Below are 24,378 nucleotides of genomic sequence, written 5' to 3' on the forward strand. Positions count from 1 at the left end.
AGTTACTTATAAAAGCCATCTTGGCTGCTGGAACTTTCTAGAGCCTGCTTCTATAAATATATAACAATTGAATTTTGTAATTGCAGTTAGCAATGTGACTTTAATTTGTCTATATTTTATATCATACAATTAGATCTTAGAATCTTGAAGTGGTATAGATTCCTCTAATGAATACCGATCTCTCTAGATCTTGAGAAGGCACAATTAAGTCATCAGAAGCAGACGGGGTATGGAATAAAGTGAAAAACGAAAGTCATTTGTAGGAAAGTTGTTTTGCTTTAATCCAATGATGCATGTGCTAAGTAATTTCATTTAATCACATGATCCAATAAAATTAAGTTAGATTTCTAATTATGAGAACTTTTGAGTCAGACTGTTTGTGCTTCTTGGAAGTACTGAGGTGTTGTAACTGAATATAGAACGCTACAGGAGGCAGGACTGGAAAATTATTCTACACTGCCTGACCAGGTACTTCATATCCTGAACTGCAAGAATTGCTGCAAAAACTGGAAAGAGAATCCAATCTTCTTGATTAATCCTTCTCCTCTAAAGAGAATCAGATTAGAGATGTATGGTCCAGAGTGATTATGCTGTTTCTTTGAGCTGGACAGACACTACTGCCTTATTTTCAGCAGGCAGTGATTAGAATCCCCAAATCAAAATTAGAGCATCTAAAGCATAGGCAGGTTTTCATCTCACCTGATGCAAAATGTTTTGCAAATTACCTTGGTGCACACTGCCACCTTAAATACTTTCCATTATTTATAGTTGTTAGTAGATGATACAAGATATATATTATATTTCCTTTAATTCATATAGAATTGTGTGTTCTGTTGACAGCTTTGTGTGTGTACTTCACTGGCAGGGACAGGACAGCAAATACTGTTCTAGTACTTCTCTGCATTTAGAGGAATAGCGAAATGGTGTGTCTTCTAATGCGTGCACAAAGGGAGATCTATGAGAAAAAAAGGCAATGCATATACGCATAACGTTCAATTGCATGGGTTGCCCTAAACTCCCTTTGAAAGACATTCACTGGTACAAGTTGACCTAAGGAAGGGGAGCAGTAAGTAAGTGTAAGGCCCAGACCCATTATTATGTGTTAGATGTTTAGAATAAGTAATGAGGGATATTCTAGACTCCAGAGGGTTATAGTGTGTCAGCTCTGCAACTTGTCATATCCTGGATAAGGACAGGAGTCTTCCCCACTGTATTTCTTATCAGTACCTCACCAGGCTGCTTGGATGCCTCAGCATTTGCCCTTGAGTGTAAGCTATTTCTTCCACACACAAAAATTGCTTGAAACAATAGAGAATTCTGCCCAAGAGTTCTGTACAAGCTTTATTCCTGTTCTGATTGACTTCTGTGGCAGCTTGACCTAGTTTTGTATGAACAAATCCAGACTTGTATTCAGTACAGTTAATTTCCATTTTTTCTTTTCAGATGGACTTTATTAAGTTCATAACCATCTTCAGATCTGTGCAGGATCATGCCCTTGGTGACTTTTCCATGTAGATAGTGGCTGTGTTTCAAATATAATGAATAACTTAGTAAACAACCTTAGAAATAAACACACACACGTGGATGTTCAAGAGCATACATATCATATGGCTAGTGGCCAAATGTCTATGTTCAACTACTGTCTTAAATAAAGGTTAGTTTCTGATAGGCACTAGGTTTAGGCAAACTCTTTAAGGGCATGTTTCTTTGGGTCATCATATTCTCTTGATTGAATTACTACTGATTTTAATAGGACTGATAGTAAAAGTAAGACTTCTTAGAATCATGGCATTGAATAGACCTTCTTGGTTAGGCAGCATGTTCTGTATGCTTTAAAAAAGAAGTTATTTAGACAGACAGTAGAAAGTTAATTCACCCCAAATTCAGTTATTTGTTCAGTTTAGAACAAGTTACAACTAAGGACTTAAACTGGCTTGAGATTATTTTCTCTATTCCACAGCCCCATCTGTACTGGAGCAAAATGTCCTGGTTTTGACTTTGATTCTTCAGTGTTTTAAGTTTTGTCATAGGATTAGGTTTAGTGCTGCAGTAGCTTTTGGTAGATTGTATGATGACTCCATCTGAAAGAGAGTGTTTTGGTTTGACTACACTGCATGGTGCATTGCAAGCACACTAGGATTCCTGTTCTTTCTGGTCACCTTTAGAGTGGAGGAATGAACATAATGAGATGCCATCTCTTCTCTCAGAATTTGTCTGTGGAAGCTGCGTATGTGTATTATTATCCCGTGGCCTACAGTGCTGCTTTCAGTACCTCTCTGAGACACTACATCGTGGTTTTTTTGGATCTGATGCTGATCACAGTGATCTATGAGCTCAGGCGTGTTGGAACTATAATTAAGCCCTTCTGTTACAAACCAAGTACTCTGAAAATCATTTTCTTCATTAACTGCACCTGCCAAGGGAGAGCTCCTGCAACCTTTAACGATGCAAATAATCCTGTTACTGTCAATGAAAAAAACTCCATCATAGAAAGGCTGCAGAACCATAACTAAAACTAGCTAAAAGTTTCTAGAAAGCTTTCTCCCCACACTTCACAGCAACATCTGAATATTCTATAGAAATTATTGTCTTTTTATGCCAAGTTTAGATAGTCTCTGGAGCTGGAGAGTGCTCAGAATTGGCAGCACAACATATTAAAGCATTCTTACAGGGACTTGGAGATGCAGCTTCAGATTTACTTCAGAAAAACCCTAACCATGGCAAGTACAATAAGCATTGGGCTACTACCAACTGTGCTAATATCCATTTCCTTTCCACCCTCCCACTCCCCAGATGGAAAGATATGTTTTCATTCCAACACAGACCAAAGTATCAAGGTCATTTTATAGAAGAGAATTCTGGTTTCCAGTGAGATCAAACAATATTTTGTTTTGATCTCAATATACTCTCTTCCCAGGCAATGTCTTCAGGTGCTGTAACTGAAATGCTAAGTCATGGCTTGAAGCAGTGATTGAGCACCTGGTGGGCAGGCAGGGTGAACCCAGGGGTATGCAGTGTACCTGAGTGACTGGAAGGGGTGGAGCCAGGATCACCCCTTTCCCAGACCTGGTTGAAGGGTTGGCACTGGAGGCAAGGATACCTTGTTGGAGATCCTTGCCTACCCGAGGCCTTCTAAGGGTAAGAAGATTTATGTTTGTTTGTGTCTTTCTGTTTTTCTTTCTTTCTATGTCTACAAGTGGTGCATTTGAGCAAATCCTCCCCTGCTGCAGCCTGAGGCTTTGTTATTCTGCTATCATTGCTGTGTTTTCCATTGTATTACAGCATTACAGGTGCTTAAAATACTGATGTTGCAGGACTTCTGTTTGAAAGCACTGAGAAAATGCTATCAGCTTTATTCTGTGCTCACAAGGGAATTTTGAATCCTTGTTGTGGTACTTCTCTGCTTTCAATTTATGTTCATTTGTATCTGCTTGGTCTACTCCTGCTACAGCTGATTTGAAAGCTAAACAGAGCTGGGTATTTATATTTGTAAAGCTATGCCATTAATCATTAATATAATCATGTAACTTACTCTATTAATGCCAGCTGTTACATTTGGCACAGGTCATCTGGAGTGTTCTGAATACCACATTAATTTTTTCCTTGAACTTACTAGTTAATTCTAAAAATCTATGCAAGTCAGAGCACTCTACCTCCACAGTTAGGGAAGGTTTATTTTTATCCCCACTCCTGAATGCTTTCTTAATTTGACAAATAAAAAATTGATGGGAGATAGACTTTCACTTTGCTGATGAGAGGTTAACCCTTTTTATAGGAAGTTAGACATATAGACACATAGGAGTGTGGGGGTTTTACCTTACCTAATATATGTCTGAGAATACTAGATTTAACTAGGCTGTGGAAGCTTGGAAGCTAAACTTACATCTTATATGAGTGTATCAGTTATAACTAGTCTTGGCAGGACTGTTTTTTAATCTCACCTACTCCATCTATGAGTATTTGTGATACATGATTGTCATCTTCTTGAACTCAGAGCCTTCTCACGATAGTCCCTTCATCTGTTCTCAATCATATGAAATTTCTTGGTTATGTGGACATCTCTTCATCGTAATATTTTTTGAAATAGCCCCTCACGTTTTTCAGAGGGGCTACCTTCAGAGGATGCTTTTCACCTGGCTGATGCTTTCCACTTCTCTCCCTTGTATACAAAGTTTTCTAGGATGGGTTTCTACTGCTGAGGTAAGTGTTCAAAGTATTATGTGCTTCAGTCCTCTGCCAAACTTGTGTTAAGATGTGGTCTGCCACCCAATGTCATCAAATGCAGAGGTAAGAACTGAAGTCACATAGAGGCTTGAACAAGTTAGGACTAGTTCACTGGTTGACAGCAACAGAAAAAGGAATAGGAATGTTGGTCTCAGGAAACAAAACAGTTGAAACATGATGGGAACCATCTTTTCTTGGGCTGTGATTTTAATTTCCTTTTCAAGCTATGGATAGTGACATAAATTCTGTCTCCTAGCCCTTCTGTAATTATTTTTTTCTTAATCCACTGGAGAATGCATTGTTTTAGCTGTTGTCCAAAACAAAATAACCTAGAAAATTAAGATAGTGTGGAATTAAAAAACAAAACAGGTTTTGATAGGAGGTTGTTCTTTAAGTACCAGAAGAGCTTTCCCTAGCTGAGGGACTTTCCAGGAGATACAGTAAGTGTAGGCCTCTGGTTGGAATATTCAGATCAGATCACCCCTGCTGTAGAAGCTGAACTCCTCATCTCAGAAAACAAACAAACAAAAAACAACCTTATTTTCCCCTTTTAAAACTATTACATATTTATTAAGGTTAGATCATAATGTCACACAGTTTTGACTAACCAGGCATGTTATTCAAGGTGATAACAGTTAGATCATAGGTTCTCAGAGGTGGTGCAGTAGCTATAGGGAAAACAGTTTAATTTCTCCATCTGGATCATGGAAGGAAGTTGTAATCTTGCTTTGTTGTCTTCTGATTAATCAAATTCACTCACCAAATATGCAACTAGTTAGCAGAGTGCTTCAACGGGATCATTTGATGTGTTCCATGAGAACTCTCCTGAGTAACATAGTTCTAGCTCACAGCATATCTCATTGAGCATTTTCTAAATAATCAGAGTCCTGCAATAGATTGAACAAAGTGTTCATGGTCCATAAACATCCTGTTTGATCAGCAGCGGTTCACTATTCTGAGTCCAGTCCTCATGGGGGTTAATTTGAAATTGGTTTGTAGTTCTAAGAAACCATAGCACAACTGATTGTGCACTCTAAATTAGTAATCAACTGGTGTTGCTACTTCAAATGTACAAATCCTTCTTAATAGATTTTTTTTTTTAAATCTCCTATTTAGTTTTAGATGTTAACAGCTGTCTTATTTCTAATGCACTACTGTCAGCAGATTCATAGCCAGGGGTTCGTGGTAATTAGAAAAGGCTTTTGTGTTTATATGTGTATTAGTTTCAAGTTTATGGGTTTAAACTCCCTGGATTTCTCATTGTTGATGTCGGGAAGAGCCTTTCTTTTAGGCTAAACTCTTGAAACTACTTAACCTAATATTTATCCTCATGTTATAATGCATAAAATCCCATTTCTGTAACAAATAATGTGGGGCGCTGTCACCAAACTCTGAGGCCTGTCACTGTTGCAACTGATTGTTAATTTAAAGCATACTTTATTTCTCAAGTGATCTCTTTTGAAAAGAATCTCTCTACCAGACTTGCATACTGCTTTGTTTTCAATGTAATCATCTACAGTCCAGATTTGCTTTGGGAAGGGAAAAACAAACAAACAAAAATGAAAAGCCAAAATAAAGAGCTGGAGCCAAACCCTTTCAAATTAATGAGTTAAAGACTTCAAAATGTAGTATTATTAACTGATGTTTAGGCACTAAGCTGCCTCCCATACTTTCCTTTCCCCATTGTTTGTTAAAGCCTTTCTTTTCTTTTTGGGATCACTTTTTGCAAGTCTGAGGTTTTTCATCTACTTCAGAAATAATATGTTAAAGCTATTAAGCCAGCAAAGGCTGAATAAGTTTTTAGGCTTTTTTTCCCTTCTCGCAACCCTGTATCAAAAAGGAAAAAAGGGCAATGAGCATGCAGTGATGCCCTTTTAAGGAAACAGTAATCTTTTTTCCAGTTCTAACAAATTTCAACCACATTTGAACAGAAAAGATCACGTTTCTGTGCTGTAGGTAGATGGCTCCAGCATTATTCATATGATTCTTTGTATATGTCTATAGCAGCCCTTTAACAAGAGCACTGAGCCGGCTCTGAAATACAATAGCACTAAGGGCCAACCTTTTATGTTTGTTTACACATTTTTACGAGCCTTCCTCTGTTTGATTCACAGGGCTGAAGCATGCCAGAAAACAGCTAGGGAATTTCATTGGACTTTGTAAAAGAGAGGCCTACTTTGTCATGAACTTGCAGTCCTGGGATTCTGGAGCTTTCTTATGGAACATGAAATCATTGTTTTTTTGTTTTTTTAATCATATGGCTGGTTCTTTAGGAAGATCTCAGGTGCTACCCATCTCCATTGATTTTTATTAGGTCTCCAATAGCATAGATCTGTTGAAGATCTGTCCCATGGAGCACAACTATCATGTCTATTGCACAATTCAGGATTAGAAAACTAAGGTAAGATGAGCAGATTAAAGGGATAGATAGTTACATCCTATTAGAAAGAAGCCGAGACGTGCGATGTTGAAGCAGGAGTGTCCTTAGAGAGTGTATGCAAGTTACAGATGTAGAAAGGGACAAGGTAAGGAGACAGTTTTTGTGGCCTCTGTTAGCAGCATACGGTGTGGCAGGCTGCACAAAGTATTGTTTGAAGTTTCCCAGTTGTGTATTCCTGATGGGATATGAACTTGTAGCTTTAGCAAGATCTCATTGTACCAGATGTTGAATGCTGCACAGGTGAATAAGACAGTCTGTAAACAATAGCTAGCCTAGACAAAAGAATTTTTATTTATGGCTTGAAGACTTAGCAAGTAAAGGTCACGTGGGGGCTAGTTCTGCTGACAGTTTCCTAGACAGAAACAAAAAAATTAACGGGGAGATGAATTAATCACTGAAATCATTTCTTATATCAGGGCAGTCTTTGTGAAAAGCTAAAAGTTAAAACCTTACTAACTAATGTAGTCTTACAGCAGCAATTATTTAGCTGTAATTTTTTCACTTAAATTATAGAATGTATCTTTCAGATCCTACCTGATCTAGCTGGAGTAATCCTAAACTTGGGCCCACTTCTGTAGATGTTTGATTAGAAATATGTCTCTTTTCTCATGAATGTATATCCAGCACAGTGAATATTGACAACTTCAAACAGCCATTTGTGTATTTAAAAGCTAAGCAAAAAGGTTTCCGTTCATGTATTCATCCTTCAGGTCTGGAGTCTTCATTTTATGTGTGTATGTAGTTTCATGAACAAAGGATTTGAATCGTCCAGGTGTCACTGTACTAGAAATAATTAATACTTAGAGGGTGATCATGGTTTGTCCATTCATAAATTGATTTAATCTTGATATCTTGATTGCCTAGAGTGGCTCACTTCAGCAACCTTGCAGTTGCTGTGCATCTGCTGTGGGTTTGATTTATTCTGTAGCATCCTTATACACTCTTAACCCTTACAGCTTTCCTTTCATACATATGGAATTAATTACAGATTTAATGCCCTACTGATATTAGAGAAAAATAATTAATTTTCTGATGTTTAAAAGAGAGGAGATAATATTTTCAAGTATTTTTCCTCTCACTGAAGTATCATTTCCACTGCAAAGGTAAATCTTGTATGCTTAAAATTTGACTGATATTTATCATCTGCTACTTTCTAGATATGCATACTGTAGGTGAAGTGAACATCTTTGTAAGTAATGAGCTAGAGAATAGTTCTGTACTGGTTTATAAGGGCTCACTAACATGAAGCCTTAAAGCTTGAAAAGTTGAATGCACATTGAATGATAACTTCTTGTAAACTTTTAAAACTTATTTTAGGAACATGTAAAACCGGTCCTAATGTAGTAATGGTCTAATAGTGTAGCTGCTGGTGATGCTATTGTTTATTTATATCTTTAGTAGATATATTTCTTAAGACCATATATATATTGGAAATATTTTCAAATAACTATGCACAGAACTTTTATATTTTTATGGAGAAGTGCATATGTTTTTAAATAAAGAAAGAGAAAACACAGCTTATACACATATGCATATATAAATAGGTAAATAAAATCCTACTGGAATAATAAAAAGCTATTATTTGAAATACCTCTGTTCATCAGAACACCAAATGAGCATGTTCAGTCATTTGGGACTTACTGCTGGTATGTACATATTAAAAAAAAAAAAAAAAAAAAAAAAAAGCACAGGTCTACATAATAATGAGGTATCACTGAGATGGAGGGGGGGAGATTGCTAACTTATGTCTGTTAAACTTTATTAATGCGAGCTGAATTTCTGTTGGTTAAATATAACCTTCATTCTGCCTGGGCTTAAAGGGTACCAAGTATAGTAGGAGTTAGATGTGGAAAATACAGGCTGTAAGAATGACAAGGTGGGATGAGGGGAAAGACATGGCCTCTAGTAAGACCCTTAGAACTATTTCCTTGCATGCAGTTGGAACAAAATTGAAAAGTTAATCTGTATACAAGCAACTAGAAGCAAAACCAACAAACATTCTTGAACAACTAGTCAATTAGCTAATATGACTTCATTAGCAAAGCAGTGTTTTGTGTTACTGATAATGAAGATCTACTTTTTGTGTCAGATTTCACTGCAGCTGTTAATGGTGAACAGAACTTTGTGCACTGAAATTGTTGTCCTTTTAAAAAATGTAATCCTCATTAGATGGTTTTATTTTTCACAGAAGCACAGAATGGCTTCAGTTGGAAGAGATCTCAAAGATCTTCTAGTTCCTATGCTCCTGCTGCAGGCAGGGCTGCCAACTGCTAAATCAGGCACTTGATCAGGCTACCCAGGGCTCCGTTCAGCCTGGCCTCGAACACTTCCAGAGATGGGTCATCCACAGCCTCTCTGTGCCAGCACCTCACCACCCTCTCAGCAAAAAAACTCCCTCTGACACCTAATCTAAATCTTCCTTCTTTTAGTTTAAAAACTGTTACCCATTATCCTATCGCTATCTACTCACGTAAAAATTTGATTTCCCTCCTGCTTATAGGCTCCTTCTGAGTATCAGATGGCTGCTGTCAGGTTTCCCCTGAGCCTTCTCTTCTCTAGGCTGAATATGCCCAGCTCCCTCAGACTGTCTTCCTAGCATTGATGCTTCAGCCCTTTGATCATCCTTGTGACCCTCCTCTGCACCTGCTCCAACAGGTCTCTGCATTCTTCTTGTGCTGGGAGCCCCAGGCCTGGATGCAGAACTCTAGATGAAGCTTCATGAAGGCAGGGTAGAGAGGAAAAATCCCCTCCCTCACCGTGCTGCCACTCCTTTTTTCGATGCAGCCCAGGATACAGTTGGCCTTCAGGGCTGCAAGGATACCATGCTGGCTCATGTTAAGTTTTTCAGGACCCTTTCTCAGCAGGGCTGCTCTCGAGTTCTTCTCCCAGTCTGTATACATACCTGAGATTGCCTTGACCCAAATGCAACACATTGGTATTGTTGAATGTCATTAGGTTCATGTGGGCCCTCCCTATCAAGTTTGTTCAGATCCCTTTGGATGGCATCCCTTCCTTCTGTCATATCAACTACACCACTCAGTTTGGTGTCATCCACAAACTTGCTAAGAGTGCATTTGATCCCATCATTTGTGTCATTGATAAAGATTTTGAAGAGTGCTGGTTCCAAAATTGACTATGAGGGATGCCATTTGTGACTGGCCCCCACCTGGACGTAGAGCCATTAACAGTATTTCTTGCATTGCTTCTAGCCACATCTCCAATTAAGCCATAAAATATTAAGTATGTTTCACAGGCCTTAATTATGATTCACATTGGATACTGCATGCATAAGACAGTAGCAAACCAATGAAGTATGTGTATCTCAGGGTTATTTTAAGAATGGATTTTGACTTGTGTCATTCATAGCTTAAATATGACTTGTTCAATACAATGTTCAGTTGTAATTAGATAATTTAATGTCTACTGACAGGTCTTTTGTGACTGAGACCCAAGTTTAGCTTTGCATAGCAAGGAGCTTGCCAAGGAAAAGTAACCTTTTTCACAGTAAGAAGGATAATGGATAACTTCTGGAATTAAGTGAAAAATTGAATCCAGCTTCCTGTGTGCACTCTAGGTCTCACACTGGGATTACAGAACTAGCTCTGAACTGTATGGCTGCTGACAATAAAGATTTTATATGTCATGTTGAATTTTTTAAATGTTCTTGAATCAGAAAGGTCATTTTTACATGGAGTTTAGACCAGTGCAAAGCACTGGCCTGTCTTCTCTGTGGGACTCAAGTTTATGTAGCCATCCTGGAGAAAAATAGCAATATACTGGTTTAAGGACTGAAGAGAAAGAAAATAAGGTCATATGCCAACAGAATTTCAGTGTTAGCCTACTTTCCATCATTAAGAATTTATTCACTGTGGAGCTCTTACCGCCACATGCTTGCTTGCCAATGAGAGGAGTTTTATAAACAATATTTTGTTATATTATTATACATTAGTATGTGTATATACATATAAACTATGCTTAATTGTTGTTTTTACCAATGAAGGTGCTTCTGCCCTTTGCATGTGACAGCAAATAAAAGTGGAGATACTTTTCCATGTATTCTACATTATAAATTATTTATATGCCATCTTTTTTGTGGCCCATAACCTACTGCATTATAGGTCATCTTGTCGGTAGAACATTTCATTCTGAGAATTACTTGACTGTGCCATGCAATCACTGGGGACAGACACATGAGACAGCCCTATGAAAAGGATATTCCATCATTTCTAACCTGTGTATATAACTGAATCGTGCAGGACTTAAGACCTATATGAGTATTTACTTTGAAATATTTTAAAAGTCTGTATTAAAAGCTTCTTCGTTTTAATGTAGCATGATCCCACAGAGACTCTCTGCAATGCTCCATTAATAAAGAAAAGTTTAATTAATCAAAATATAGTTTGAATTATTGAAAACATATTTAAATTAAATCCCAGCACTGCTAGACTATAATTCGTAATGTGTTTAGCTAGAACCGTGCAAACTTCTCTGTCAAGAGAAGATCAATTGATCATAACACTGACATCAAAATAGGCTGTCTTCAACTTTGCATTTTAAGCTTATTTTGGTGTGAGACAGACTTACAATCTTCCTATTCAAAAGGGATGTATGTATTTTATAGAAAGCTTTCATGGGTATTGGTGAAAGAATACTTTCTTTGAAATTTTGCTGTTTGAATTCCACAAGAAAATAACCAGGATGCTCTGTGATGAATATTATTACCAGACTCTCACTTAACTACTCATTTGTCTTTTAACTTGGTTGGTGGGAACAGTAATTTACTGATCTAATGTAACCCGTTTGTTGCCTTTAGAGATCAGTTCTGCTCTAAAGAAAGTCCATAACAAAACTTCACTGGTTTTATTAGGACCAGATAAGTCTCTCTACATGAGTAAGACCCTATACCACTTTTTTTTTTTTTGTATAATTACTTAAATATTAACTAGTGTTCTTGTCCAACAGAGATCCTGATGTGCTTTGTAAATGGAAATTCAGAAGGGAGCTGACTTTCGAGATCAACAGATCAAACATACAGCTAGGACTTTCAGTCCATTGAACTATAATGCATATGAAGACTCGACTACAAATGTGTTGCTTGAAGAGGTAGGTTGCCTAGTATATTGGCAATATGATTTGATAATTAGTGCTTTCTACAACTGAAATGAATAATTTTCATTCCTAGATTTAGATAATGGCTGAAGTTTTTGAAAGAAATCAAATATATTGTAAAACAAGTACTTTTGTGATGGAATCTAATTTAGTACAAGGTTGTTCTCTCTTTTTGACAAGAAGAAGGAAATAGTTTGCAATCTCTGCTGTTGAAGTAATTGTATATGCAGGTGGGATTAGGTACAGTGAAGTGAGGGAAAGAGACTTTGTTCATGGTGTCTATGCCAAGTTATTCTTGTATTCTGGCTCTAGATTAATTGTAGGATTCGGTAACTAGAATTATTCTGAACTGTGTCAGTTAGGTATATTAAACCATTTACAGTAATTCACACAATAATTGAGGAGCTTGTAATCCTTAGAATTTAGGCAGAGATGCACAAGAGTAGGGAAACAGCTGGAGAATGTTAACTGTAGTTCAAAGAGATCAAAGTATATTGCCTGAGTTAATCACTTTCTAGGAGTTGCATAAACTGTGATATCAACATACAGAGCTGAAGAGAAAAAGAGGTTATTAGTAAAAACATGTTTAAGATAGCCTCTCCTGGATTGGATTGCTGTGAGAAGAAAAACTGCATGTGATAATTAGAAGCTTTAAACAAAGAATATACAAAGTATAGAGAAAAGTGTGTAGTCTGGGAATTCAGTTGATGAGAATGCGTACAGTATGAGATTTGTATATAATCCACCAACTTTTTTCTGAACTCTTTATAAAGGACTGAAATATAATTCAGTAGCCATTTTGAAGTTTCTGATCAGGACTATATAGACTGAAAAGCAAGGTACAACCTTTGGATCTTCAAACAACCCTTAGTTTAGTGAATTGTAGGATTGTACCCACATACTGTTTTAGTTGAGCCAGGCTATTTCAAAACATGCAAACAAAATTGTTCTTGGCATTTTTGAATTTGTAGGTTTTCTGTGCTGCTATTTGTGTGTGTGTGTGTGTGTGTGTGTGTGTGTGTGTTTGAGAAGAAAATTTACAGCTACACCTTGTCTCTGTTTTTGTGTGTATGCAGCTGAACTGTTTGAAATTACTCTTAATTTTAAAGAAATTTCTGGATCAAACTCATAACATTTATAATGCAAAGACCTTGCTAATGTATGGATAAATATAAGAATTCATCTACTGAGAATGGAACTAGTAATTTCTTTAATAGGGAATCCTACAGCTTAATCTTGTGCTACATTAAAGTAATGATGCGTCAAGCTCCCTGTTAGTTAGTGAGCAAAAAACCCTCAGGGCAATTGAAATGAACCAACTTAAAGTATGGAGTACCTGGCAAAAAATTACAAGGCCAGACAAGGAGAATGTTTCTACTCTGGAGGTCTGTAACCACAGAGTGTTGGAACCATGGCTTGTTGCCATTAAAGATCAGTAAAGGACAGTTCTTCTTGGTAGCAAAAAGATATTGTATTTAAAAACATAAGCTGTGTTACCTAAGCAGCCTGTGTATTTAAAAATTTTATACTTGAAAGCATCAAGACTTTTATTAATGAATTCTATTATAAAATATTGAAAAATTCCTAAAGCTCTTAGATAACCTTTGATGTGCAGAAGCCTTATTTCATAATCAGGGAATACAGTAGTTTGAAAAACATATTGATTAATAATAAATAAATAAACGGCAAAATGGCAAAAGATACATTCTAGAAAGCTTTCTCTGCCTTTAAACTGATGTAAACAGACTAGCAAAGTTGGATATCCAAGTTTGTTGAAAAACTATTTTTCGAAAAGACTTCAGTAGGTCTGTTCATCACTTTGTATTTGTTCCTCATTTGGAACTGTCTGGCTTCCCAAAGAAATGGAGTTAAGTTTTCACGAGTCAGCAGATGAGTATAAAGATTATACTTGTTTGCTTTAAATAAAGAAATATGAATGAGAGAATCTACAGTGAAATTAGATCATTTCTGTTTCTCTCTCTGGTTTCATTCTTAAGTCATAATTATCAAATGTGTCTGCCGTGGAATTTCCTTGTGAAATTTCAAATATGCTACTATAAATCCTATACAGGTCAAAAATGTGCTCAACTCTTTTGTAGATCTCCTAAATATTTTGACATTTTGCATGAGATGACATCTCTGATTATTGCATTTTTATCTAAAACTATTTGTCTCCCCCATGCCATGCTAGATATCTGCATCTTATCCTTCATTCCAACTTATATTTGCAGAATTAGCGTTTGGCATATGCGGAAAACTCACATGCTCAGTTATTTTCTGCTTGCCTTATTGCGTAAGCTTCTGCAGAGAGAGAAACTGACCAGCTATTGAAAATTAGTCAAGAGTGATAGACTGAAGTGGCAATTACTCCTACACCCTTGACTGGAGTTCTCTCTCATGCACCTTCGTAGTGATGACTACATTTCTTTCACTGTCGATTTACAGCATGAAATTCGTGTGCTGAGTCACCTTCAAGAGATGTTGTATTGCAGTTTTGGAAGTGCGGCATTTCTGTGCTGGCACATCAGTTATTTTAATGTTTAATATTGAACTAAATTATTTTTATCGATTTTACTTTCTTACAGTCCCATCAGAGCCAACATTAGTATTAATGCACATATTAATACGTATGCCTGAAATTAACAACCAAATCTTACATAACATTATTTACCTCTTAAATCATAGGGCTTGAAGTTCATAAATTGATATCTGTTGTCAGCAAGTTTAAAAAAAATTGTCAATAGATGTAGGAACTGCCCAATATGATATTCTCCTTGTCATCCTGAGCTTAAATTTAAATACCACTGAAATCAGAAGGAGGCCTACGAGTAAAAATGTGTAGGGACAATATGCTCTGATTCTCCATAGCCAGTAATGAGTTGTAGGGAGAAGTGTAGGTATAATAAAGTCAAGTGTTTGTATGATCACTATTATTTTTACCAGGGTACGTGGCTTAAATACCAGAACAGTAACACGTCTGTTAACATCTTTAAATTTTATAGCTTTGCTTATAATTTCACTTTGTTAACATTTTAATACTTTGAAGTGCATCATACAAGTGCATGTGGCATAACTATTGCTAAAGAGGATTTAAAGATTTTTTTTCTTAGCCATTTCCTCACAGGGGGCCTTTCCAATTCACTTTACTGACTCCAAACCATTTCAGTTTCTGCTTGTATAATTTTACAAGAAATATGACAAATGTAACTATTTCCCCAATGTTTTATGTCTCTAATGAGGAGCAAAAGGTCAAGAACTTTAAGATTGAGGGGGAAGCCAATTACTCTTCCTACCGTGCTTTGGAGTAAGGTTTGCAACTTGCACTCATTTTCTACCAGCAGGATTACAGGACAGTTAATTTCCTTAGAAAGTTTATGGGGCTCAAAGGGGTGGTGTTTTTTTTTTTGTGTATAGGTTTTTAAGTGTTTGTGGTTTATGCTTGAGAGAGGGTCCACAATATTCCATCTGTATATATTCATAGCATGTATCTATAAAAAACAACAACAAAAACAACTCTGTAAGGCTATTTAGAAGCTGAGAGATTACTTTTAAAGTCATTAGATGCTTTAAGCTGAATATAGATGTTTGACAGGTTTTCAAAAGCACTTATATGCCTAACTCATTGATAGAGATGATATACTTAGCTTATGAGGTGTTTGCTAAAGCCCTAATTGCCTATCTGATTGTTAGGCACCTTAATTAAAAATCTAGTTCTAGATGTAATTAACATATGAAAAAAAGGCAGTCATTGGAAAATGAAGAAAAGGTCAGAAAGAAGAACAGATCGGTGCATTGGCAAACTTAATACATTCTTCTTATTTTTGGTTTTGCATAGCTGAATTGAAGGCTGGATATTGAGATAATAAAGATGTTTATGAGCTTTCTTTTCCAATACAGTAATCATATGAACTTTCCCAAGCAGAAAGATGAGAAAGCAGACACCTATTTTTTAAAATCTTGTCCCTGACTTCTGCCTAAGTAAGGCTTATCAGCCCTCTTGGAGACACTGGTCAAGTCTATATTGCATATGAAGATTAGTTAAGCCAGTTGTTTATAACGACTCCAGAACAAAAGATACTGGGTCTTGTGGGGCCAGATAATCAAACTTGTGCACAAACAGCTATGCAGCCATATATTGTAATGGCAAATCCTCAGACATGCATCATGTGCTTAGTAGCACTAAGAGGGAGATGGGTACAAAGGCAGCTTCTCAGGCAAAGGACAGTGTGTCTGTTCCAAGGGTCCCGACACCACAGTGTAGGCCAGGCCTCAGCTGGGTGCTTTCTTCTCACACTGGGGATTCAGGATACTGCTGCTGTTCATGTGTCATAACATTCAGATGGAAATAATGCTTGAATTGTCAGTGAATGGCATTCATGGGCTCCTGCAACACTTTCCACTGTGTGCTTGTATGGGAACTGTTGAGTCACAGCCTGAACCTCTGATTGACCACCTGAGGTGAGCATTGAGTCAGCCACAGGGGCACAGGTGAACACAATTTCACCTGAGTGACCGGAAGACCCCATTTAAGGGCTGACTCCCAAGGAGGAAGGATCTCTATCTGAAGATCACCCCTCTTGGAGCCCTTCTGCGAGCCCAGGACATGGTTAAGCTCTTTTGTAAACACGATAATCTCTCTGGTCCTATATCTATTTACCTTACAGTCTGTATACCTGTTTGCTATACAGTGCTCTAAACATATCCTTATAGCCTAGGAATCTGAGACTTAGAGAGTTCTGAAGGTCGTTTAGGACCAAATGTAATTAAGGTTTTTGTCCACATACCAAGCAGTCCTGTAATGGCTTCTAGAACCTTCAGGAGAGTCCCTCTCCATGGGTCATGATGAAGATGGGAAAGAGAAGAGAGAGCTTTGAGAGTATAACCCTGTATAACCTGTGAAGGCATTCTCCTTTGGACTAAAGGTGAGAGTAGTGACCTTTTAACTATTCAGTTGCTATATAAAAGCTGTAAACCAAATTATGCAGTACTAGGAGTGAAAACACTTGATAGGTTGAGATCTTCTGAGAATACATGCAGAAGATCAGATATCTAGATTTTGTTTGATTCCAAGATACTGAGGAAGTGCAGAAGAGTACTTACTGTGCCAGGGAATGGGATGCAGCCTGCAAGTATGAGCAGTCTTTAAATGAAAACCCTCTGCTAGTGGAAGCACTTAGATTTGTGGATACTTGTGATAAATAAGCCCTATGAGTCTACTTATCAAGGTAATTTATTTCTCATAGTTATTTAATAGTAATGCAAGACATCTTTTCTCCTCTACTATTTCATTAAGACCATGCACATGCATAGATGTTAGCTTTTCAGTTTTCTAGTTTGATACACTCTCATATTAAGCTGACATGCCAGGTGGCCAGTAAAAGCACATGATTACATCAGACTGGAACAGAACTGCTTAATGTGCTACTAATTCTTCTCTTCCACTGCTGCGTTCTGTTCATTCTACTATCAGATGTCGTATTCAAAGGCCGTGGCTTATCTGAAAATTAATACACTTAAATGTCAAAGCCATCTGAGGATTTACACTGTTTTTCTGTGTTTTGGATCATTTTGGATTTTTTCTCACTTGGATGCTTCTGTGTCTAGTTAAAATAGTACTAGTAGTCCTAGAAATTGCAGTTAGTGATCCAATTTTTAATATGCAACTCCTATTTCTGTTGGTCAGCACGCCCCCAGTTTATGTGTGATTGATAGAAATCTGTTTCAAAGTTTAGGCGTTCCTTACCCACCTAACCTTTTTCTAACTTTAACAAAACCAAAAATAATTTAAGCATTTGAAAACAAGCATTTAAAGAAATCACTAGGTGAGTGTAGCTATTTATGTACCATACCAACCAATTCAGGCAAACAAGAGTGGTTTCATTCTGAAATAGCCTAGTACATTGGGTAGAAATTTTGTCTGCAGGGAAGCCATTACATGAGATGCATGCTGTGGTAGAATTAAGCAAGCTTCAAGCCGTGATTCACTGACGGAACAGAAATTGTATCCCCTAAGATCTAGAGTTTATATATAAAGAAAGAACTAAGCTCTCTCTGATTAAAGACTGCACAAGTATCCCTCTGTGATATGACTAAGCTCAGTCATCAATTCCTATGATCTAAACCTTTGCTGATTTATTTTGGTGTAAATGAGGAGAAATTCCAGGGCAGCTCTAGTTATATTTCAGTGTAACAGAGAACATAAACCTTTGTAATGGAAGCACAATATGGTAGGTTTTGGACTGTCGCTTGCCTGCAAATACTGTTTCACTTGACCTTTGAATAGGATAGTCCCTTCCTAACAATGTTTGCATTGCTCTTACAGAGTTACAGTATTTCATTTTTTTTTGTATTTGATTGTGGAGATAATACATTGTAGAGGCTAGTAAATAAATGAACCAATAAATGGTAACTGATTATTTGAGTGAAGTTTAACTAGCAGAATCAAAGTAAAGCAGTGGAGTGATAGGAATGTTTTTGGTCATGTGTTTTTTCTTGGTTTTACTGCCACCGTTGACAGATCTAAGTTTTCTTCTGAATGAGGGTGTGTGGGGGGAAGGAAAAGGATGCATTTGGGATATTTTGTTTTGATTTAATTGGATGGCTTAGGAGGGTGCATTGCTTATTAGACACAGACTGCCTCAAATAAACAAACAAACATGAAACTCCTGGCAGCTGTTTCTGGACATTCTGAGTTTCAGGTTTTCTTTTTTATATCCCTAAGCATGTAAGAGTATGATTCTGGTTTCAGTTTCTGCAGCCAAAAATTTGGAGTAGAGTTGCAGTGGCTTTTTTGAATATAGGATAAATTCCAGCTTTCCTTTACAAAACATGACTAGTGAGAGCCTTACTAGGAACTCTGTGAAATGAGGAAAATTCACTTCCCCTTCCAATCACAGCTACAGTCTCCAGTCTAGACATTGCCCACCGCATCAGTTGGGCCCCTTAGGCCTGAGCAATAAAGTCTTAATTTGCCTTCACTTTGTCTGTCTGCTTGCAGAGGATTCTCCTATATTACTACTGCATGGCGTGTACTCACCTTCACTCACTCACTTTAGCAAGGAAGTATAGTTTTCCTAGTATGGAAGTAGTACTTGATGTAGGGGTTGGCAACTCTGCCTGTGACGGGGGGTTGGAACTTGATGATCCTTCAGGTCCCTTCCAACCCAAGCCATTCCATGATTCTGTGAAGTGTGTGTGTGTATATGTATATATAATATATACATATATGCAATGTATGCACACATAAATGCTATGTTTTTTAAAGAGATAATAAATACAGTATTAAAATTATAATCAAATCTTATGTTTGCACATTTTCTTGCTTCCTGGTTTACTGTCTTTGTCACAAAGGTATGCCTACTAATTGTTGTCTGTTTTGTGGAAGGTGTCTGTCATGCAACAGTTTGGCTTGTGGTAAGAATGGCCAGCTACTTTTATTCTCTTTTATATTTGCAACAGCTTTTAAAAACACACTGGAATGCCTGACAAATGGACTTATAAAATATGAAGGACTTCGATTTATTACTGTCTTTCACAGACCGCACTTGGCATTAAGTTTTTGATGTAGTGACATCTAGTGACAGAGACTGTAAAAAGGAGGGATGCAACAGCCTGTAAGTCCATTGTGTGACATAATGAAAATGGGAAATGATGCAGTGTAAATCTAAATTATTCTCAGTACAGTCTTTAGATTGAGCTCTTCAATAGGGTTACCCAGTGTTCTCCTGCTGTCATAATTTAGACTAGCTGCAATTTTGTAGTTTATGAAATAGTGCTGGTGACTGATGAATTCCTGGGGCTTCCTGGCACACGTTGACAAGGGATTGCATTTCACAAGGAAAGTCTTTGTTATTTTCCAAAATACTGCTCTATTTCATGGAAAGAGGAAGAGGAAAGAGCTGCTGTCACACATAGAAAGAATTCATCTCGCTGGAATGATGTCCAGGCAAGGAATCAAAACTCTGCTTTTCAAACAAGTGAATTGAGTAGTTGAGTTGTATTGGCTTGATGTAAGGTCCCCTGGAGACTGTTTTTATCTACATGTTTGGTTTCAGGTCTTCTGAGTAACCACCTGTCCCCACCCTCTCTTCTCCTAACACTTATTCAGCTCTTCTCTGGTGGAGAAGCGACACGTACTGTCTCATTTGAATCTGTAAGGTAGTCACACACATACTGACTCCCGTAATTCTAAGCCTACTGCTTGCATTTGCATCTGCTAGAAAATAAATATATGAAGTTTACTGAGCTGATTACATCCCCAAATGGCTTGTCTTTATGTTCCTCCTATTAAACATCCTTCCTCTATGTCTTAAAGTAGTACTTCATGTTTGTACAGTAGATTAAGCTGGCCATGCTGCTACAGTTGCCATCTTAAAGAACTGCTTTTTTCTGAGAGTTCATGTAGCCAACTATAAACTGAATATGCTTGCAAAACTGCATAGCATGATTCATGTGCATTTTCACATGTCTATTCCAGACGTGTTACTCCAAATTTGTCTTTTTTTGTGTTTTTTGGCTTCTGAATATCTTTGTCTCTCAGCTCTGATGCTGAAAATTGCAAGTTTAGTGTGTCAGCTGGAGAGGAAGTAGAGCTAGTTGGGTAGAGAAGGAAGTCGTGGAAATGATGAAAACCAATTCACATGGACACAATGGGTGGCAAAACCTCAACGGGTGCAAGATGTGTTGCTTGAGGAAACAGCTTTATGTTACAAGCTGTGCAATATAATGCACTTTTTTTTGCTTTGACAACCCGTGCCTTCAGCCTTGTGCTTAATAAAGCACCTAGATCTATATTTTAGTCCCTGTTGTGTCTTGCTTAATTATACAACATCTGATATTTGATTATATTTTTCTTCAGGACTAGCTTTGGAAATCACTCAACATGAGCACAGAATTATTTTAGGATGGTTTACAGTGACAATTTCCTGACTGACATTTATGCAGAGGGAGAGGCAGAGCAAATTCTCAGATCATTAAGAAAGCTATACTTGTAGAGGTTGGTGAATGGATAGAAGAGTGTTTTCCAAGTTAAAAATTGAGCTTTATTTTATAAAAAGAAGAGAAAAATGTCAGGGAAAAAAAAACAAAAACAAGGAGTTTTAAGGCTCAGGAACCTTATCTAAGCTATTATTATTACACGCAAAGAGTGCTAACTAACAAAGCCCAGATATCTAAGTACCAGGAGGGCTGATATATGTATTTTACCTCCCTTTTCTTAGTGCTGCTCCAGCAGCCGTGATGTCCGAAGAAGGTGGAGACTGATGTGTTGTTGTCAGCAGCACAAACATGCTCCCTGCAGATGGAAGAGCCTGCAGGAAGCCCCAGGGACTGATGCTCCCACCCTTTGGGGCACGAATGCTGAGGGCTGCTCTGGTGTTCCCTCAGGCCTAGCACTCTCTTTGCCTACCACAACTGTATTGTTTTCCTTTAGTTTCTACTTTAAACATTGCCACCAGATTGCAGTGCCTCTGCTTTTTGTTCATCTTTCTGAGTGTATATATATATCTATATATAGAGAGAGAAGAGTGCAAAGGGAGTGATGGTGTCAACACTGAGAGCTGTGAGAGTGATTCGTAGTTCTGTACTTATTTCTTCTGCAAAAAAGGCAAGGACACCTGCAAAATAGTACTATCCAAACAACTAGAAAAATAACACCTCCTTTACCAAAACCACCAAATCATATGGATATTTTAGTTTTATTTTTTGTCTGTATCAGAAAGACACATCAAAATTATTCCTCCAGTTTTTGAGGGTTTTTCCTATGTCAACAGAAAACTAGAATAGAAGGACTTACATTTTTGTAAATGTAAGTTTTTAAGCATGTTTTGCCTTACTGCAACATTCAGTAATGAAAATATTGATCTTATTAACTGTGCTAATTAGAGCTGAACGAAATACCTCCAGCAACAGCTAGTGAATATGCAATGGAATAACAATTCTGAAATTGCTTTTCCAGTGTTTACAGGAGATGAATATCATCAGGAATAAGTTTACTGTCAAGAATATTGTGAGAAGAGGTCATGGAAAATATTTGCACACTGTACATTTTAAATTCATGTTTTGGTACGAGAAGTTTCTCTTGTAAAATCAAATAATACTTTATTTATTTATTTATTCCAACTAATCTGCTTAGGAGAAACAGAATTAACCAGTGTTTGCTGCATGAGTTCAATTCAGAGTAATCCCCAGATGCCATAGACTCAGAGTAGCATATTTACAAACTTCTTAAAGAAAGAAATATGCCTTGAGTACTTTGGAACTACGAAGTGGTGATACCTGTGGAGAAATGGCTTCCTCCCTTCTGACAATGACCCTTGGTAAAACCTGTGATGGCAAATGATGAGCGTGCACTGAGCTTAGAGAAAATGTGCTTTAATACATATTAAAATAGTTTTAAGTCTTTTGCATATTGGAAAAGACAATTCTATAAACTACTTTGTGGAAATGCTGGAGAATATTCAGTTGACTAATGGTGTGAGATTCCATTCAACTTGAAATTAATGTCTCATCTACTCCAGAGTATTTTTCAATGAACTTGTCTTTTAGCAGGTTGGGAGTGATGTTCCGGGCCAATTTCTTGTAAATATGTCCACTAATGTCAGTATTGAGATCTCACCCTGAACTATTAAATTTTGTTCTACCATCTTCTAATAAGCTGCCAGGCTGATTCTGGTATAAGTTCCAGTCATAGAACTAGCAGTTACCACTGTCAGAATGAACTGTTCCATTGCTAAAATGCTGTAGCTGTTTTAAGTAACACATGATTCATATGATAAATTCATTAGTGTATTAATTAGTTATGTTTAGTTCTAGTTTAGTTAACGTTTTTAAGGTGTTTTTCAAATATAACATACTAAGCATGCGTTAGGGATTTTCATTAATACTACGAGTCCCTTAAATTTGTTTTTTGTTTTGCATATGCAGAGTAGAATTGGTTTTAGACCTACTTTTAACATATGGGACCAGAATGGAAGATGTACCAAATTTATAAAATGCACTGGCCAAAAGCAGGCAGAGTTGACTCCAAAGTCTGGCATGTACTCCTTAAAATGTGGCATTTTGCCATGTTTTTGTTGGAGAAGTACTAACTGTGGGGTAATAAATATGAAAATTCTTAATTAATAACAGCACTTACATGCTGGTGTTTTTTTTTCAGAATAAGGAATTCACAAACTTCTCCTCTCCATCCCCTTTTTACACCGCATAGATCCTTTGCCTGTGTTATTTTGTGGATTTATTGTCTAGTATCTCAGTTCTTCATGTACTTTCCAATTCCACTTCTGCAACTCAGAAATGGAGCTCATTCTTGATGGTTTCATTTTAGGCATCAGTCCCACAAAGTCTCTGGCATATGGGAATGCTGATGGAATGACTCATATGCATAAAATTAAGGTTGTGCTTAACTAATTGTGGGATCAGAGCTTTAGTCACTAGTGGAAATGTACGTTTGATTTCCTACTGGAATTAGCATAACAGATGGAGAAGAATATATTTCTAATGGAAAAGAGGTAGGGAGAAGCTGGTGGCCAGGGAACAGGAACAAGTCACAGCCCCCCATGTGTCTGTCAACTTTTCTTGCAAAATGAGAGACTTAAACTTCAGAATTTATTTCTTTATTGCTTTTAGTATTTCTGATAATTGTAATGAGAAAAACACACAGAAAAATTGTAATAAAACAAGATAATTGGCTAGGATAGATCAAAAGCTTGTGTTTCCCAGCACGTTTTCTCCCCCTTATGTGATTCCTTCTACCATTTTTAAAGCTAATCACAGCAACAGAAACTGCTGTGAGACTCAGCTCTATCGTGCTTCTTCTTCTGGCATTGAAAGCAGTAACAGTTGTATTCTCAAATTGGACCTCTGAATGCTTCAAATTCTGTTTTCTTGGAATTTTGTGTACATTAACTTGTTTTCATTATTGCAGTACTCATAGGAGTACTCCTCTTGTATATATTTATTACGTGTGTGAAGCCCAAACCTGTATATGAATAAGTACCTTAGACCCTTGCCAAGCTTATGTTAGATTTTATCTGCTCAGCATCTTCTCCATATTTCTCCCTTGTTTGCAAGAAATGGTCAAGTGTGGTCTTGTGTAAAGTAGATTTGTTTGCAGCAGTGTTTTTCTACCCATTCTTTAGATTAATTTCTTGTCTGCTTTATCTCCTGTGTCCTGTGTGGTTGTCTTGGCTGGGTTCATGGGTCTAGATATTTACCAGCATCATTCAGACTCTTCCCAGATGCCTTATTGGCATGTTTATATTTTGTTAGTAAACTTAGAATAGCTCTGTTCCAACTACCCCATGACTGTGTATTTTTAATGACGCTTCTCAAAGAGGGCACAAGCTCTTTTTTTTTTTTTGAAAGATGTGCAGGTCATTTGTCCCTGAGGGCTTGGAGCTTGAAACAGTTCAGCAAACAGAGATGGCTAGCAGAGAGGCAGCAGCTATTGCTGCAGTTTCCGACGTTCTTCTGGAGAGACCTTTGTGGAACATCTGAGGGTTGCGTTGGCTGGGAGCTCTGGCTCATTGCTTCTCGAGGCCTTCTGTCAGCTCTCACAAGAGCTCTGCTGTTGGCTCTTCTTTGAAGAGGAAGTGCTACAGTTGCAG

General features: G+C 37.3%; 1 long non-coding RNA gene across 1 annotated transcript in view; it reads left to right on the plus strand.

The window, feature by feature from the left end:
- The window catches only part of LOC107051851, a 373,871-nt gene that overhangs the window by 47,995 nt on the left and 301,498 nt on the right, over positions 1 to 24,378 (plus strand). Inside the window, exon 2 of the long non-coding RNA XR_005862189.2 lies at positions 11,627 to 11,767. This is a non-coding gene — a long non-coding RNA (uncharacterized LOC107051851). The remainder of the gene's footprint in view (positions 1 to 11,626; positions 11,768 to 24,378) is intronic.

Source organism: Gallus gallus, chromosome 9 (genome assembly GCF_016699485.2).
Source record: "Gallus gallus isolate bGalGal1 chromosome 9, bGalGal1.mat.broiler.GRCg7b, whole genome shotgun sequence".
Lineage (NCBI taxonomy): Eukaryota > Metazoa > Chordata > Aves > Galliformes > Phasianidae > Gallus > Gallus gallus.